This window comes from Nycticebus coucang, chromosome 5 (genome assembly GCF_027406575.1).
Source record: "Nycticebus coucang isolate mNycCou1 chromosome 5, mNycCou1.pri, whole genome shotgun sequence".
Lineage (NCBI taxonomy): Eukaryota > Metazoa > Chordata > Mammalia > Primates > Lorisidae > Nycticebus > Nycticebus coucang.
The window spans coordinates 104,671,799-104,688,605 of record NC_069784.1 but is presented as its reverse complement, the minus strand read 5'-3'; the positions used below and the strand labels follow the sequence as shown (position 1 = coordinate 104,688,605).

Below are 16,807 nucleotides of genomic sequence, written 5' to 3'. Positions count from 1 at the left end.
AGAGATGGACTCAGACACTTATTGACATTTGATCTTTGATAAGTCCATCAAAAATATAAATTGGAAGAAAGATTCCCTATTTAACAAATGATGCTAGGTGAATTGGCTGGTGACTGGTAGAAGACTGAAACTGGACCCTCACCTTTCCCATTAACAAAAATCAACTCTCACTGGATAAATGATTTAAACTTAAGACATGAAACTATAAAGATTCTTGAAGAGAATGCAGGAGAAACACTTGAAGAAATTGGCCTGGGAGAATACTTTATGAGGAGGTCCCCCTGGCCAATTGAAGCAACACCAAAAATACATTACTGGGATCTGATCAAACTGAAAAGCTTCTGCACAGCCAAGAACACAGTAAGTAAAGCAAGCAGACAGCCTTCAGAATGGGAGAGGATATTTGCAGGTTATGCTTCTGACAAAGATTTGATAACCAGAATCCACAGAGAACTCAAACTTATTAATAAAAAAAGAACAAGTAATCCCATTTCATTGTGGGCAAGGGACTTGAATAGAAGCTTCTCTGAAGAAGATGGGCACATGGCCTACAGACACATGAAAAAATGCTCATCATCTTTAATCATCAGAGAAATGCAAATCAAAACCACTTTGAGATATCATCTAACTCCCATAAGAGTGGCTCACAGAACAAAATCCCAAAAGTACAGATGTTGGCATGGATGTAGAAAAAAGGGAACACTTCTTCACTGCTGGTGGGAGTGCAAGCTAATACATCGCTTTTAGAAAGAAGTATGGAGAATACTCAGGGATCTAAAAGTAGACCTGCTGTTTGATACTGCAATTCCTCTACTAGGTGTATATTCAAAAGACCAAAAATCACTTTATAACAAAGATATTTGTACCAGATTGTTCATTGCAGCTCAATTCATAATAGCCAAATTATGGAAGAAGGTGCCCAAGTGCCCATTGACCCATGAATGGATTAATAAATTGTTGTATATGTATACCATGGAATGTTATACAGCCTTTAAAAAGATGGAGCATTTACCTCTTTTACATTTACATGGATGGAGCTGGAACATATCCTACTTAGTAAAGTATCTCAAGAATGGAAGAAAAAATATCTCACGTACTCAGTACTATTATGAAACTAATTCACAATCACTCACACTTTCATATGAAGAATAGATCACAACTATGGCCCAATATGAAGGAAGGAGGAGGAGGCCTGTGAGGGGAGGGGAGGTCAGATCGAGGTAGGGTGAATGGTGGGATCACACCTATGGTGCATAATGCAAGGGTACATGTTGGATCTATTAGTACAGAGTATAAATGTCTTAACATAATAACTAAGTGAGATGAGGTATATATTAACCAATGTGATGTAAGCGTTCCTAATTTTATATGAAATTAGCACATTGCACCCCATAAATGCATTAATGTATACATGATCTATGTGTTTATAACTTAATAAAAAATAAAATAAATAAAATAATCTTCATAAATCTGATTTTGGCAGTTTCACTAGATAGCAAATGTATGCAGTTGATGACAAGTTTGCACCAGTAGGAGACATGCCACTGTGTCATTTTCTTATTGATAGCCTCTGCAGCCTTCAATTCTCGTGTCTTTAAAGGCATTTTGCAAAGTTATCATCTATTTTGCAAGTGCTAATATAGTTAAAATTAGATTATGACAAATCTTAAATCAACTTAACTTGACACATATAAACTCCATTATGTGGTAGTATATTCAAAGTAAATGAATGAGTTAGGATAATTCCTTTAACTCATTCTTTTGAATTCCCAATCCTGTCTCAATATTTCATGTAGTATACATGTCATACGATCATCTAAGGTAGGGACAACTGAGGATTTTTTAATATTAAATGTTAGTAAGCTTAAAATTAAATATTTCTGCTAAATACCAGAATAGTTTAGTTTTCTTACATGTCTTAAGTAGAAATGAATATGATATTTAATGCAAATATGGATAATGGATATAGATAATGTGATATCTAATATTTTTTCTCTTACCTCACATCTTATAATACTCTTTGGCACATACAGCCCACTTTAGAGACCTCATTTAGGCGATAATGTAATTGCCATCGTAAGTCCTCTCAGATTAAAGCTCTGGTGACTTATGACATAAATCATAGATAAATTGCTCTGTGCTACATGTCATCTTCAGTTCTTTGAAAGAGCAGTTTTCAACCAAAGAACAAGTCTGAGAAATTAAAAAAAAAATTGGTATTATCTATTCCAGTTTAGTCTTACTTTTGAGTACATGGTGTTATTGGATTTCCAGATCTCTTGTGGTTAGATGAGGTAATGAGAGCAGATGTAACATGTGTCATGTGGGGACAGATGCCTTAAAAACCCGTTCATAATTTAACATATTTCACCTTGGTAGACTAGATAAAAAATGAAACCATAAACAGCTTAGACTGGTACGTGACTACGGTCAGCAGAGTCCTTGTCCTCATCCACCCCTGTTGGACGTGTTGTGGGATATACCTCATTGCATAAATCCCTGAGATTTTGAGGTTGGTTGTTATCTTTCCATTACTTAAACTTTTCTCACTGAAAAAATGGTATCAGTGAGAAATCGTAAGTCATCATGTAACTTGTTGTAATTATTATAACTGGAATTGAACTTATCCATTCAATAAAATTGGGCATCAAAGGTATTCTGGAGAGAGTCATATATTGTCAGGAAAATTTCTTAGGTAATAATGTTAACATACATTCATAAGAAATGATTTCACCACTCTCAGTTCGGGAAACATTATCTGTTACTTGTTTAACTCCTGTCCATATTGCTAACATTACCACTACCACTGTGGTAATGTAACCATTTGGGGTGGTGATTTAACAATTTGGCAAAATTTGGTTGTTTGTATTGTCACATTAACCTAAAATAAATAAATAAATAAACCGATACCAGGAATTAAGGAGGGTTTATCATTACAGATCCTATAGACATTAAAAGGCAAAAAGAAAAAAAAAAAGAAATTGGCAAAAAAAGTTGGTTTGTATTATGATCTTTTTGGTAAGCTGAATATTTAAAAAATTATTTTTTGCTTTATAAAAATATATGTGCATGGTTGTGGCATAATGGCTCACATTTTTAATACCAGCACTTTAGGAGGCCAAGTCAGGAGGAGTTGCTTGAGGCCAAGAGTTCAAGATCAGCCTGGGCAAGATAGCAAGACCCTGTCTCTAAAAACATAGAGGGGGTGCTGAAAGGATGTATATACATTTTTAGAAAGGAAAACATTTTATTAAAATTGTAAAAGCCAATGTATACCTGTAACAAAAGAGGAATAAAAGTCACATTTGACCTCTGGTAATTAGAAGAGGTGCTCTCTCGCTCTCTATAGATACAGGGTGTCCATAAAGTTCATGTTTAATTTCCTGGGTTATGCTATTTTAAATTACACATGAACTTTATGTCCATCCCATATAATATAATATATAGTACATAGATAACATCTCTAATAATGTGTACACTTTTATATATACAGAGGGTGTTAAAGCATGTATACACATTTTAAGGAAGGAAAAAACTGTACTAAAGGCTCTGCGCATGTGGCTCAAGCGGCTAAGGTGCCAGCCACATACACCTGAGCTGGTGGGTTCAAATCCAGCCCATGCCTGCCAAACAACAATGACAGCTGCAACCAAAAAATAGCTGGGCACTGCAGCGGGTGCCTATGGTCCCAGTTACTTGAGAGGCGGAGGCAGGAGAATCAGTGGAGCCCAGGAGTTGGAGGTTGCTGTGAGCTGTGATGCCATAGCACTCTTCCCAGGGCGACAGCTCGAGGCTCTGTCTAAAAAAAAAAGAGAGAAAGAAAAAAAACTATACTAAAATTGTAGTATCAACATATACTGATAGCAGAGATGAATACAAGTCATATTTGAACACCTCTTGTAATTGCAGAAGTCAAATGTGACTTGAGTATTACAAAATTAATACATATTTTTCCTTTTGTAAAATGTGGATTTTTTTGGCACACTATGTGTGTGTGTAAAATAAATAAATAAAAATACATATACATGGTTGTCAATTTGATAAACTCAGAAGTACAAAATTACCTATAATTTTACTGGAGAATACTGTTGAATTTACATTTAACATTTTAATGTTAACATTTTAATGTATTCTCTGTTAACATTTTAATGTATTCTCTTCTAATTTTTATGAAAGTATGAATTAACTTTTTTTTCTTTTTAACACAGAGTCTCACTCAGTTGTCCTAGGGTTGAGTCCTGTGGCATTATAGCTCATAGCAACCTCCAAGTCAGGCACAAGCAATCCTCTTGCCTCAGCTTCCCAAGTAACTGGGACTACAAGCACCAGCCACAATGCCTGGCTATTTTTAGAGATTGGGTCTTGCTCTTGCTCAGGCAGGTCTCCAACTCCTAAGCTCAGGAGATCCACCCACCTCGGCCTCCCAGAGTGCTAGGATTACCGGCATGAGCCACTAGGCCTGGCCATAAAGTATCACTTAACTTTTTTTTTTTTTTTTTTGTAGAGACAGAGTGTCACTTTGTGGCCCTCGGTAGAGTGCCGTGGCCTCACACAGCTCACAGCAACCTCCAACTCCTGGGCTTAAGCGATTCTCTTGCCTCAGCCTCCCGAGTAGCTGGGACTACAGGCGCCTGCCACAGCACCCGGCTATTTTTTTTTTGTTGCAGTTTGGCCGGGGCTGGGTTTGAACCCGCCACCCTCGGCATATGGGGCCGGCGCCCTACTCACTGAGCCACAGGCGCCACCCTCAATTAACTTTTATAAAGAGAAAATCGATGCCCAAATTCCTTTCCCCCATGCTTTATCCAGAATCTCACCACTTCCCACAACTTTTTTTTTTTTTTGTAGAGACAGAGTCTCACTTTATGGCCCTGGGTAGAGTGCCGTGGCCTCACACAGCTCACAGCAACCTCCAACTCCTGGGCTTAAGCGATTCTCTTGCCTCAGCCTCCCGAGTAGCTGGGACTACAGGCGCCCGCCACAACGCCCGGCTATCTTTTGGTTGCAGTTTGGCCGGGGCCGGGTTTGAACCCACCACCCTTGGTATATGGGGCCGGCGCCCTACCGAATGAGCCACAGGCGCCGCCCCACTTCCCACAACTTTAATCTACCTCCTTTGCCAGGATTACCCAAAGCTCCACCTAAATAGCCTTCCTTCTTCTACCCTTTTACTCCTAAAGTCTATTCTCAACCCAGCATCCAGAGTCATGTTTTTAAAATATATGTCAGATCCATCATGTCCCTCTTCCATTGAAAACCCTCTCCAACCTCTCCGTTTTTTCTCAAAATAAAAAACCTTACAATGGATGACAAGGCCCTAAATTGTCTCTCATTATTTATCTGAGTTTATTGTTTACTAATGGACCCCATGGAATGAACCTTTTACTGCACAGTATTTTTTTAGATGAAATATCTCTTATATTTAGGTCTATGATCCATTTTGAGTGTGCCATAATTTTCTACATCCTTAAACCCAAGTAATGAAAGAATTAACCAGCTTTGCACCCATTTACAAAGAATTCTGGGAATGACCCCGTTGGAAAAGTCTCGCTCTGATTGAAAGAAGTGAGGCCATTGGCAAAACAGATATCTGGGTGAACAGTTTTCCAAGCTGAAGAAACATGTTTAGCAAAGTGTGATTATTGGCACGTTTGAATAAAACTGAGACATTGAGGCTGGAAGGAGAGAATGAATGATTAGAAATGATATTCGAAAAAAAGCAGAAATTCTCCATTATTTTGGAGGGTAAAAATATCCAGTGGGGAATGTGGAGATACAAAACTGAATTAGTCCAAGACAGCTAAAACAATCTAGAAGTTATTTCTTAACTATACATTTAGAGAGTGCAAGGCATTTACTTTCACTGTTTATCAAGAAGAAAAATGTTGGTGAAACCACACATGTATTTATAAAAGTCAAAGCATATGTGTGCTGAGCCCCAAAATGTGATGCTCTAAATGTTCCTTCTAGCAATTTTTAAATGCCAAGAAGATATTTTTTTTCCCTTTTAAAAGAGTTAAGATTTTTAAGTGCCATATTTTGGCTGGATTAAATGTTATACTTTTCTTGTTCCTGTAAAAAACACACTAAAATTATGGAAATTCTTTTCAAAAATTATATATCTACATTTCTTCATTCCTTATGTCTTTCCTTTCTTCTTCATTCCTTATTTACGTACACAAAATGAATAAAGTATGATCTTTGTCCTTAAGGACTCCATCGGCAGGCAAAAGGAGATTGTTTTGTTTTGTTTTGTTTTTAACCAGTATTTATAATACAGTGTGAGAAGTGCTATAATTGAGATGGAATATTTGGAGAATAAGGGGGGGGGGTATAACTCGCCATCCAGTAAAGTCAGAGAAAACTAAATGGGAAGCAGTAATTTTGCTGGGGCTTACAACCTAAATACAAGATAACCAGGTAAATCAGAAACTTTCAGAATGAGAGAAAACTGTTCAGGTCTACTTTTAGTTGCCTAAGTGTTCTTCAAACTTCTTTTCAAAAGGGATGTATTAAGTTGCATTTCCACCAACAGTGCAGAAGTGTTCCCTTCTCTCCACATCCACGCCAACATCTGTAGTTTTGGGATTTTGTTCTGTGAGCCACTCTTACGGGAGTTAGATGATATCTCAAAGTGGTTTTGATTTGCATTTCTCTGATGATTAAGATGATGAGCATTTTTTCATGTGTCTGTAAGCCATGCACCTGTCTTCTTCAGAGAAGTTTCTGTTCAAGTCCCTCACCCACAATGAAATGGAATCACTTGTTCTTTTCTTATTAATTAGTTTAAGTTCTCTGTGGATTCTGGTTATCAAATCTTTGTCAGAAACATAACCTGCATGTATCTTCTCCCATTCTGAGGGCTGTCTGCTTGCTTTACTTACTGTGTTCTTGGCCAGGCAGAAGCTTTTTAGTTTGATCAGATCCCAGTAATATATTTTTGGTGTTGCTTTAATTGCCATGGGGATCCTCCTCATAAAATACACTCCCAGGCCAATTTCTGCAAGTGTTTTCCCTGCACTCTCTTCTAGTATCTTTATAGAATGGAATAAAATTGAAAACATTTCCACTCAGATCTAGAACTAGACAAGGATGCCCACTGTCTCCACTGCTATTCAACATAGTAATGGAAGTCTTAGCCATCACAATCAGGCAAGAGAAGGCAATCAAGGGTATCCAAATGGGGTCAGAGGAGATCAAATTCTCACTCTTCACAGATGATTTGATCTTATACCTGGAAAACCCCAGGGACTCAACTACAAAGCTCTTAGAAGTGATCGAGGAATACAGCAGGATCTTAGGATATAAAAATATTTACAAATTGGTAGCTTTTATATATACCAACAACAGTCAAGCTAAAAAAATAGCCAAGGATTCTGTTCTTTTTATAATAGTGCCAAAGAAGATGAAATATCTGGGAATTTACCTAACAAAGAACGTGAAAGATCTCTATAAAGAGAAGTATGAAACTCTGAGAAAAGAGATAGCTGAAGATGTTAACAAATGGAAAAACATAGCATGCTCATGGCTGGGAAGAATCAAAATTGTTAAAATGTCCATACTTCCCAAAGATTTAATGCAATCCCTATTAAAGCACCACTGTCATACTTTAAAGATCTGGAAAAACTAGTATCTCATCTTATATGGAGTCAGAAAAAAACCTCAAATAGTCAAGACATTACTCAGAAATAAAAACAAATCAAGAGGAATCACACTACCAGACTTCAGGCTATACTATAAATCTATAGTGATCAAAACAGCCTGGTACTGGCACAAAAACAGAGAGGTAGATGTATGGAACAGAATAGAGAACCAAGAGATGAACCCAGACACTTATCATCATTTGATCTTTGATAAGCCTATCAAAAACATAAATTGGGGGAAAGATTCCCTATTTAACAAATGGTGCTGGCTGAATTGGCTGGCGACGTATAGAAAACTGAAACTGGACCCTCACCTTTCATCATTAACAAAAATTGGCTCTCACTGGATAAAAGATTTAAACTTGAGCCACCCTCTCGCCTCAGCCTCCCGAGCAGCTAGGACTACATGTGCCACCATGCCTGAGTAGTTTTTTCTATTTTTAGAAGAGGTGGGATCTCGCTCTTGTCAGGCTGGTCTGAAGCTTCTGATCTCAAGCAATCTAACTTGGCTTCTGGGAGTGCTAGGATTACAGATGTGAGCTACTGCACCTGGCCACTGTGAGTGTATTTGGAGATGGGGCCTTTAAGGAAGTAATCAGGTTAAATGAGTTATAAGGGTGAGGCCCTGATCTGATAGGATTAGGGTCCTAATAAGAGACACGAGGGCTCTCTCTCTGTCTCTCTCTCTCTCTCTCTGTCTCTCTCTCTCACACACACACACACACACACACACACACACACACACACACGTAAGCCCATGTGAGGCGACAGTGAGAAAGCAGCAGTCTGCAAACCAGGAAGGGAATCTCGCCAGAAACTAAATAGGCCAAAACCTTCATCTAGGAATTCTAGCCTCCAGAACTATAAGAAAATAAGCTCCTGTGTTTAAACCCAGCGTATAGTATTTTATTGTGCAGCAGGAGGCCAAAACATCTTATCAGACGAGAAGATAAGATATCTTTTCTAGTAGAGGTTTATAAGATGGGAATGAGAAAGCAATTAATAGCAAGGAGCTGTAGAATCCATGAGCTTTTTGGGTAGAATCTTCTGAACTTAGGAGGAGTTGAAGTTTCTAACTAGCAGCATGGTAGATGATAAAAACATTAAGTGAAAGAGCAACTAGAAAGGGAGCAGTGGTTTGGTAAGTGAAGGCATAATTCAGTTATATTCCAATGAATTTAGGCCCCTGTAGAATATTCATATACAAATGAACATTAGGCAGCAAAAATGTGCATCTAAAGTAGAAGGAGTGTTAGCCTTGTCAGGGCTGACATTACAGGTCTGTGGGTGGGTGAAAGAAGTCTTGTGAATGTGCCACATCAGAAGAGATATGTAGGTCCCAAAGAACACCAGGTGGGAGGGATGGAGAGAGGAGGAAGCTGCAAAGTGGCAAAGAGAACTTGTCTGTGTCAGAGGGGAAGCAACAGAGTGCAGCAGGGAAGTTTGCGGATGAAAAAATATCCCATAGAGCACCAGACTGAGAGAATGCCAAGGATGTTTAGTGATAGATTGTTAGTGATAATTAAAACTGTATACGTAGAAGGCTTACTAGGCCATATTCTCTTTCTGTAGATTTGGGTGTATGAGCTCAAATAATATATAATACAGATGCTCTAATGATGGAGTTATGTCCTGATGAACCTGCTGTAAGTTGAAAATATCATGAATCGAAAATGTATTTAATATATCTAACCTATCAAACACGATACGTTAGCCTAGATTAGAAGACTTACATTAGCCTACAGTTGGGCAAAATAATTTTACATAAAGCTTATTTTATGATAAAGTTGAATATCTCATGTGATTTATTGAATGCTATACTGAAAATGAAAACAGGTTGGTTATGTGGGTATGCAAAGTATGGTTTCTACTGAATATGTATTGCTTTCAACATCATAAGTCAAGAAATCATGGTGAGGGACCATTTGAATGTATATTTTATATGTGTATATCTATACATAAATATGTGACTATATAATGCAATATATGTATAATTAAACAATTCTTTATATGTTCATCTATACACAAATTTAGTGTTCATTATGTATATATGTACAGTGTGAATTTAATTTTATTTAAATTAGTTAATTCATTATATTTCATCATGTTTATAAAGATATCTCACCCTTAGCGGTCTCTTGTGAGATTATTATTTCCATTTTTCAAGGTCTCTTATTTGCCATATCCCCAGGAATAAAACATATCGTAAAGTTCATTCTTGATTTTCACTCTTGAAGGGTTTAAATGAGAAATCCCGTAGTAAATGTTATTGTTACAGAACCAACAACATCTTTAACATATTTTATAGCAATTTATTAGTGGCAATTCAACAAATTTGGTTGCTGAAATAAACATGCATAAGAAATACTGCTAATAGCTACACATTTGTCTTATTTATCTTTCAATAACTTATTATTGATTACAACTTGATAAATATGACATTGAAGGATTAACTCTAAAACTGGCTTAATAAGTATATTGAATAATGATATCTAGTTAATTATGTATTATGTGAACATGACTTTTATAGATCTGATGCATATATGAGACTTTATGTGGCAAAAATTATGCTGTGCTACACAAGTTTAGTCCAGCAAGGCTGGCGGGGGGGACAGGAGGGAGAGCCCTTGGCAGGATCTCACATAATGTGCACGATGTGAGGGTGTTCAGCATGGTCCCTGGGTGAAGGGTTCAACTGCAACATGAACTTTACCACAGAATTGAAAACAATGTAACCTAAACATGTGTTCCCTCATATTAATCTGACATAAAACAAACAAAAAACAAATGAACAAAATGAAAACCTTGTCGAAGAAGCAGAACTGACATACTGTGTATATATATAACCCAGAATGAATTAGAATTATTTTTTTAAATAAAACTTTATTATTTAGATTTAAAAAATTATGCTACATAATTACTTTATGTTTAATTAAATTTAATTTTTCCTATTTTATTTAAACCAACCATTGACATGGTAGTAAAATCAAGGAAACATTGAAAATCATAGCATTGTATTCTACTCGCATTCATTCATATTTGATAGGTTTCATTATTTAGACAAAATAAAAACTTCTTTAAACTTTTAAATATGTATTTATAACATTGGTAGTGGTTTATACCGACTCAAGTGCAATGAAAGTATAGAAAATATAATAGAATAGGGCCTGTCACATTAAAAACATAATTATAGCTAAACAAGAGTACCAGTAATTTTTCCACAAGAGCTTATATGTGTAAAGATTTGTCAAGGATAAGCATTACATTTCATAAGTAGAATTTTTCTGCATGTTCACATGTTCTATTGGACTCTAGTTATGAATCTGCTCTGATTTTGGACAACCTAAACTCACACTGAGGGTGTGGTGTTTCATGCCTGTAATTTAGCACTGTGGGAGACCAAAGCAAGTGGATTGCTTGAGCTCAGGAGTTGGAGATGAGCCTGAGCAAGATTGAGACCCAGTCTTCACTAAAACTAGAAAAACTGCCAATGGGAAATCCTCTGTGGTACATACAAGGGGTCCTCAAACTGCAGCCCGTGGGCCACATGAGGCGGTGTGATTGTATTTGTTCCTGTTTTGTTTTTTTACTTCAAAATAAGATATGTGCAGTGTGCATAGGAATTTGTTCATAGTTGTTTTTTTTTTAAACTATAGTCCGGCCCTCCAATGGTCTGAGGGACAGTGAATTGGCCCCCTGTTTAAAAAGTTTGAGGATGCCTGCTTTAGACTGTTGCAGACAGGGAAGATTTGCTCCCCTCAGGAAGATGAGGACAACTACTGTTGACGCTAAAGTTCATCTATGTGTGCATTTAATTCATGTAAATTCAACATACACATGTGCCATTAAAAAAGAAAAAACAACTGTGTGAAAAAAATAAATAAATAAAAGTAGAAAAACCAGCTGAGGTCTGTGGTGCAGGGAGGTTGGGTGGGGCGCCTGTTATCCCAGCTACTTGGGAGGTTAAGGCCAGAGGTTTACTTGAGGCCAAGAGTTTCAGGTTGCTGTGAGCTGTGACACCACCACAGTCTACCGAAGCTGACAAAATGAAACTGTCTCAAAAAAAAAAAAAGAAAAGAAAATTTTAAACTTTAAATTTAAGCTTGTAAATTATGTAAAATTTATATCCCCAAACGTAAAGTTGTTAATGATTTATGAAATAAATATAAATTTTCCCTGTGTGTGATTGGATACAGAAAAGCCTGTCAGAATAGAATTTGGGAGCATTAAATGTTCAATTTAAGTTAAAAATACACTGGAATTGTATTGACTTGAATATACAAAAATTATATTTTTGGCTGGCTACATTCTTAAAAGTATAATCTTGTTTGAAATGATGTTTGATTATTTTTCTTTCAAAACATAGGGACCATTTTTTTGCTGTGTAAGAGTTGGCACTTTAGCTACTGTGTAATTTGTCTTTTAGAATACCCTTAGGCAATATACGACAAGTTAATAAAAATTCCTCTTTAAGTGGAATTAGACATTTTCAAAAATGAGAATAAAACCAGATGGAGTTTCAGAAGGTAAATTAGAAGTTTAAAAACTTAGTGCATTTTTTGTGCGTGTGCTTCAGTGGAACATGTTCCTTTCTAAAATTTAGCTTAAGCAGGACTTATTTTAGGAAAAAAGCCCTAAAACAGGTGCATTAAAGACAAAGCAAATAAGCTTAGATAAAAGCAATTTCAGTTGTATTATCTTCAAAAGCTGCACAGGAAAATAACTGCCAGAAGATTTTTTTTGTTGTTTACTTAAGTGGAGATGTGCCAAAACGTAAAGCTTTTTATACAATCGAGTATGTTATTTAAACCCAGGGTAAAGTGTTCATACTTAAAAATATCAGACTTATTTGTTGTTAAGTGCCAGTCTTGACCAGGTAAAATGAAGTTATGAAATAGAGTGCTGGCAAATGTCTTCTTGTGCAAACATATAAATATAGATCATTCATTTGCTTCCTTCATTTTATAAGGATGAACAATGTGCAAGAGGTCAAGTAACATTTTATTTTTTATTATCTGCTATATTTTTAAATACTGTGAAATGAAAATTTAAGATAAGTATATTAATTACCCAAGTTCATTTTAATAAGTACAAATTACTGGCCAATATTTAACATTGGACAACTTTTACTAAAGAAAAATAATATCAAAAACATTTAAAATTTACTACTTTTAAAAAAATATCTTAAAAGTAGTAATTAAGTTGTAAATATTATAATACTGGTAGATTTTGTTAGGCATTCCTAAATGACTATAAGTGTTGAAATGGAAGAAACAGTACCTTCAAGTTAGCGTGCAAAAAAAAAAAAAATCAGAAAATCTGGCTAGAAATTTCTGTCTTTGATTCATGCTCTAGAATTTAGAAGCTTTACATTTCAGTTGGATTATCTAATTTTTCTTATTCCCAATAAATATTTGAAATCACAGCAAATTTTTAAGCCAAAATTTTAGCAAAAGCTATGAAATGAAATGTATTTGAATGAAATATATCTTTTCACATAAAATAATACTTTTTACATAAAGGTGGCTTGCCATTATTTGACAATACCTTTTAGGTGTTATAAAGAAACATAATTTATCAGGACAAGTTTTCTAAGAGTAATTTTTTCCTGGTCTATGAAAGCAGTTTAGATATCCAATTTTCTAACTCTTACACCGGCTGAACTGCAACCAAAAAATAGCTGGGCGTTGTGGCGGGTGCCTGTAGTCCCAGCTACTCGGGAGGCTGAGGCAAGAGAATCGCTTAAGCCCAGGAGTTGGAGGTAGCTGTGAGCTGTGTGAGGCCACGGCACTCTACCGAGGGCCATAAAGTGAGACTCTGTCTCTACAAAAAAAAAAATAAATAAAAAAATAATTAGGATTAAAGAATGTTTTTCTCTAGGTTAGAAAGGTTGGTTTTAGTGATTTCATTATTTGTTTCAGTTTGGGAAAAAATACCTGCCCCATACACTATGTGTGAACTCTAACCACAGACCAAAGTACACTTTTTTTTTTTTTTTAGTTTTATATTTTTTATTTTCTTTATTTTATTAGGGGAGAGCGCGAACGCAGTCCCCCACTACCACAAATTATGCAGTCGAGTTTCCCACATTTGGGGAAATCCCAGGGGTCAGCACATCCGGAGTGCAATGGATAAGCCTCGCCCTGGGAAAACCACCTTCGTGATCATGGTATCTCCCCTGCCTTACTTCTCTACTGGTATCAAGAAATGCTTGAAGCATATTTAAAACATTTTCCCCCATAACTCTTAAAATCAAATCATGTGAGTTTTGGATTTATTTATTCATTAACAGAATTTAATGAATTCTGATTTTTAAAATTAGTAACATGGTTGTTCTACCTTACCTTATTTAAACACAGCATATGTATTTGTTACAGTAATTTAAAAAATTAGCAAGTGTTTGCTTAAGCTTAAAGAGTTTATAGCATTTTGACAATAATGGAATTTGGAACTAGTCTCTGGTCAGATACTCGGTGGTTCTCACCCCCATCCCCCACCCCCAGTTTCCTTCCATCTTCATTTTTTTCCTTTAGACAAATGAAATTGGATAAATTTACAGATACTCTTTGATGCAAATGTATTTTGAGCACGTGTTACATGCTCTGAAACATAGGAAAGGCAAGTCTGTAAAACAAAACCCCAGCCATCAAATTTTCATTCAAAGAAACACAAATAATCCAGAAGGTAACAGATCCACAGTACACGTGTTGCTGCCTTAAAATTTCCAGACACCGAGGAGGCGGTGACCAGACCTGGTACAGGGGTCTGGGCTGGGGGCGCTTCCCAAGGCTGGTGGTGAATTAGGAACCGCGGGACCAGGCCGGGCAGCGTGGGTTGTAAATCGCGGAAGACCAGCTCAGTGGGACATGCCGAGTCACAGCCCGACCCAGCAGCTCCTGGAAGGGGCGTGGCAGGTGCAAGGACGCCAGCCAGCTGCCAGGACTCTCCCGCCGCGCGCGCTGTCATCTCCAGCGTCCTCTGCAGGCGCTTCAGAGCCACTACTGTTTCAGAAGCAGCTTCTCCAAGAATCTTAAGCTCTCATTTTCTTTTTCTCCCCCATCCCCCGCCCCGCCATCATTTGCTCACTTTAAACAATTCTACATTTCTAGTAAATTTAATCTGTGAAAGAATGAGACGACATTCTAAAATGTTGCTGCAAAATAATCTCATTTTACCGAGTCAGAGACCTATCCAAAGTGACATGTTTTTATAGAAGCATCCCATCATCCATTATTGATGAAGAGAATGAAGCTTTCTTTTCATATTAAAAGGATCAACAACTATTAATATCTTCCTTAATGATACTTAAGCAATTACTCAGCTAACACGTTGATACCTGGTAGTCTACTGAACTTGGAGCAATCAAGATCAAGACATCCCCATGGCCCGAACTCTTAAAGAAGTTCAAGGTCTATCCCGCTTGGATCGATATGGTTTCTACCAACTATAATTAGAGCACCTAAATTTTCATATAATATACCTAAGGGAACATTTTTCTTTCTTTCTTCCTTTTTTTTGCTTACAAATAACATTATCTTGAAAAAAGATTTTTTTCTAAATTGACATGTGGCAAATTACTTCTTATTGTAATACATAGTTTAAAGCTTAAATGAGTGTTTTAACCCACTGAAGATAGAAGCATGAATGATATTTTTAATTTCTGCTGTAGGAACGTTCTCTTCCTAAGAACAATAAGCTATTCATTAAAAATCTGACAGCACAAATTAGCTTTTGACAGATGCCATTCATTTGACAAGTGACCTGTAGTGTTGTAGTTTTACCTTTGGGTTTTATGCTAGTTGTTTTCTAATTCAGATCTCTTTGAAAAACAAAGCAGAATTATTCAAAAAGATATCATGTTTTTATAAATCCACAGGCTAACTGCTCAGGAAAATTCAGCAGCTCTTATTTCTTAATGTAATCTGCGAGTGTTAATCTCATTTATTAAGAGTCAATAGAAAAAAACCATGCCAAACTTTCCCAGGAAAATAGATGTTTGTTGCTAATAGACCACAATCGATTTGATCATTCACCATTATTAGGTTAATTTTGGTAGTATTGATAGCCTTCAGTCCTCAATCTCTTCTTCCACAAAATTGAAGACCTAGTACAGTGAAAGAAACTTTAGATTAAATTTTGTTGAATGTAAAGGCATTTGTTTTTGCAAGAAGGAAACAACAGCTTGATGTAGTCCCAGCTGTCTTTTGAAGTGCTCTGAGTACCTTGCAGGAAAATTTCATTAGGACTTCTGCAACAGTGTTCCAGCAGAAAGATTCAGCTACCCTTCTTTAAAGTCAGATAAAAATGCTTTGAATCAGCCACTACACCAAACTGTAAAGCACAGGGTCCACGTGAGGCTACCAGATTCTTTCTTTTTTTTTTTCGAGACACAGTTTCATTTTGTTATCCTCAGTAGAGTACTATGGTGTCATAGCTCACAGCAACCTGCAAATCACAAGCGCCTGCCAAAACAGCCAGCTAGTTTTTTAGAAAAGGGTCTCGCTATTGCTCAGGCTGGTCTTGAACTCCTGACCTCCAGCAATCCACCCATCTCAGCCTCCCAGAGTGCTGGGATTACAGGCATGAGCCACTGCACCAAGCCTGGCCCAGATTCTTATACTTCTTTGAAATAACAGTTATATCTGGATATAATCAGTACATTTTAAACACCACTCATTTCCCTCATGAAGAAGCCTTCATAGTAACTATTACTCAGTCTAACTAATAAGACCTGTGTTAATAGGAAATAAAAATAGGTGATAGTCTTGATAGTTTGTTCAGGAGTGTGGATTTCTGATCAAAATTTTGCAAGTTAACTGACCACTCTGGATTTATATTTTTGATTAGTATACTTCATGTGTTAACTAGCATTGTCCTCATCCTTTCCCCAGACATAAAACTGTTAAACACATACATACAGGCATAACTTGTTTTATTGTGCTTAGCTTAACTGTGATTCATAAATGTTGCAATTTTTACAGATTGAAGATTAGTGGCCGCCCTGAATGAAACAAGTCTATTGGTATCACTTTTCCAAAGTCGTATGTCCTTTCTATCAATGTTAACAACCAGCCCTGTTTGTTGCTGTCTCCATTAGTAGGAGAATACAATCAGCATAGCACCTTGTTGTCCAAATTTCCAAAGCTCTGATGCGCTTTACCAAG

The 16,807-nt window shown here is 36.6% G+C and overlaps 1 protein-coding gene and 1 non-coding gene across 2 annotated transcripts in view; one reads left to right on the top strand and one right to left on the bottom strand.

The window, feature by feature from the left end:
- THEMIS (thymocyte selection associated) overlaps positions 1-16,807 on the top strand; it is a 216,376-nt gene that overhangs the window by 15,735 nt on the left and 183,834 nt on the right. The window lies entirely within an intron of this gene.
- LOC128587103 (U1 spliceosomal RNA) lies at positions 13,673-13,834 on the bottom strand. Its single transcript, XR_008380518.1, has one exon. It is a non-coding gene; the product is annotated as a U1 spliceosomal RNA (small nuclear RNA).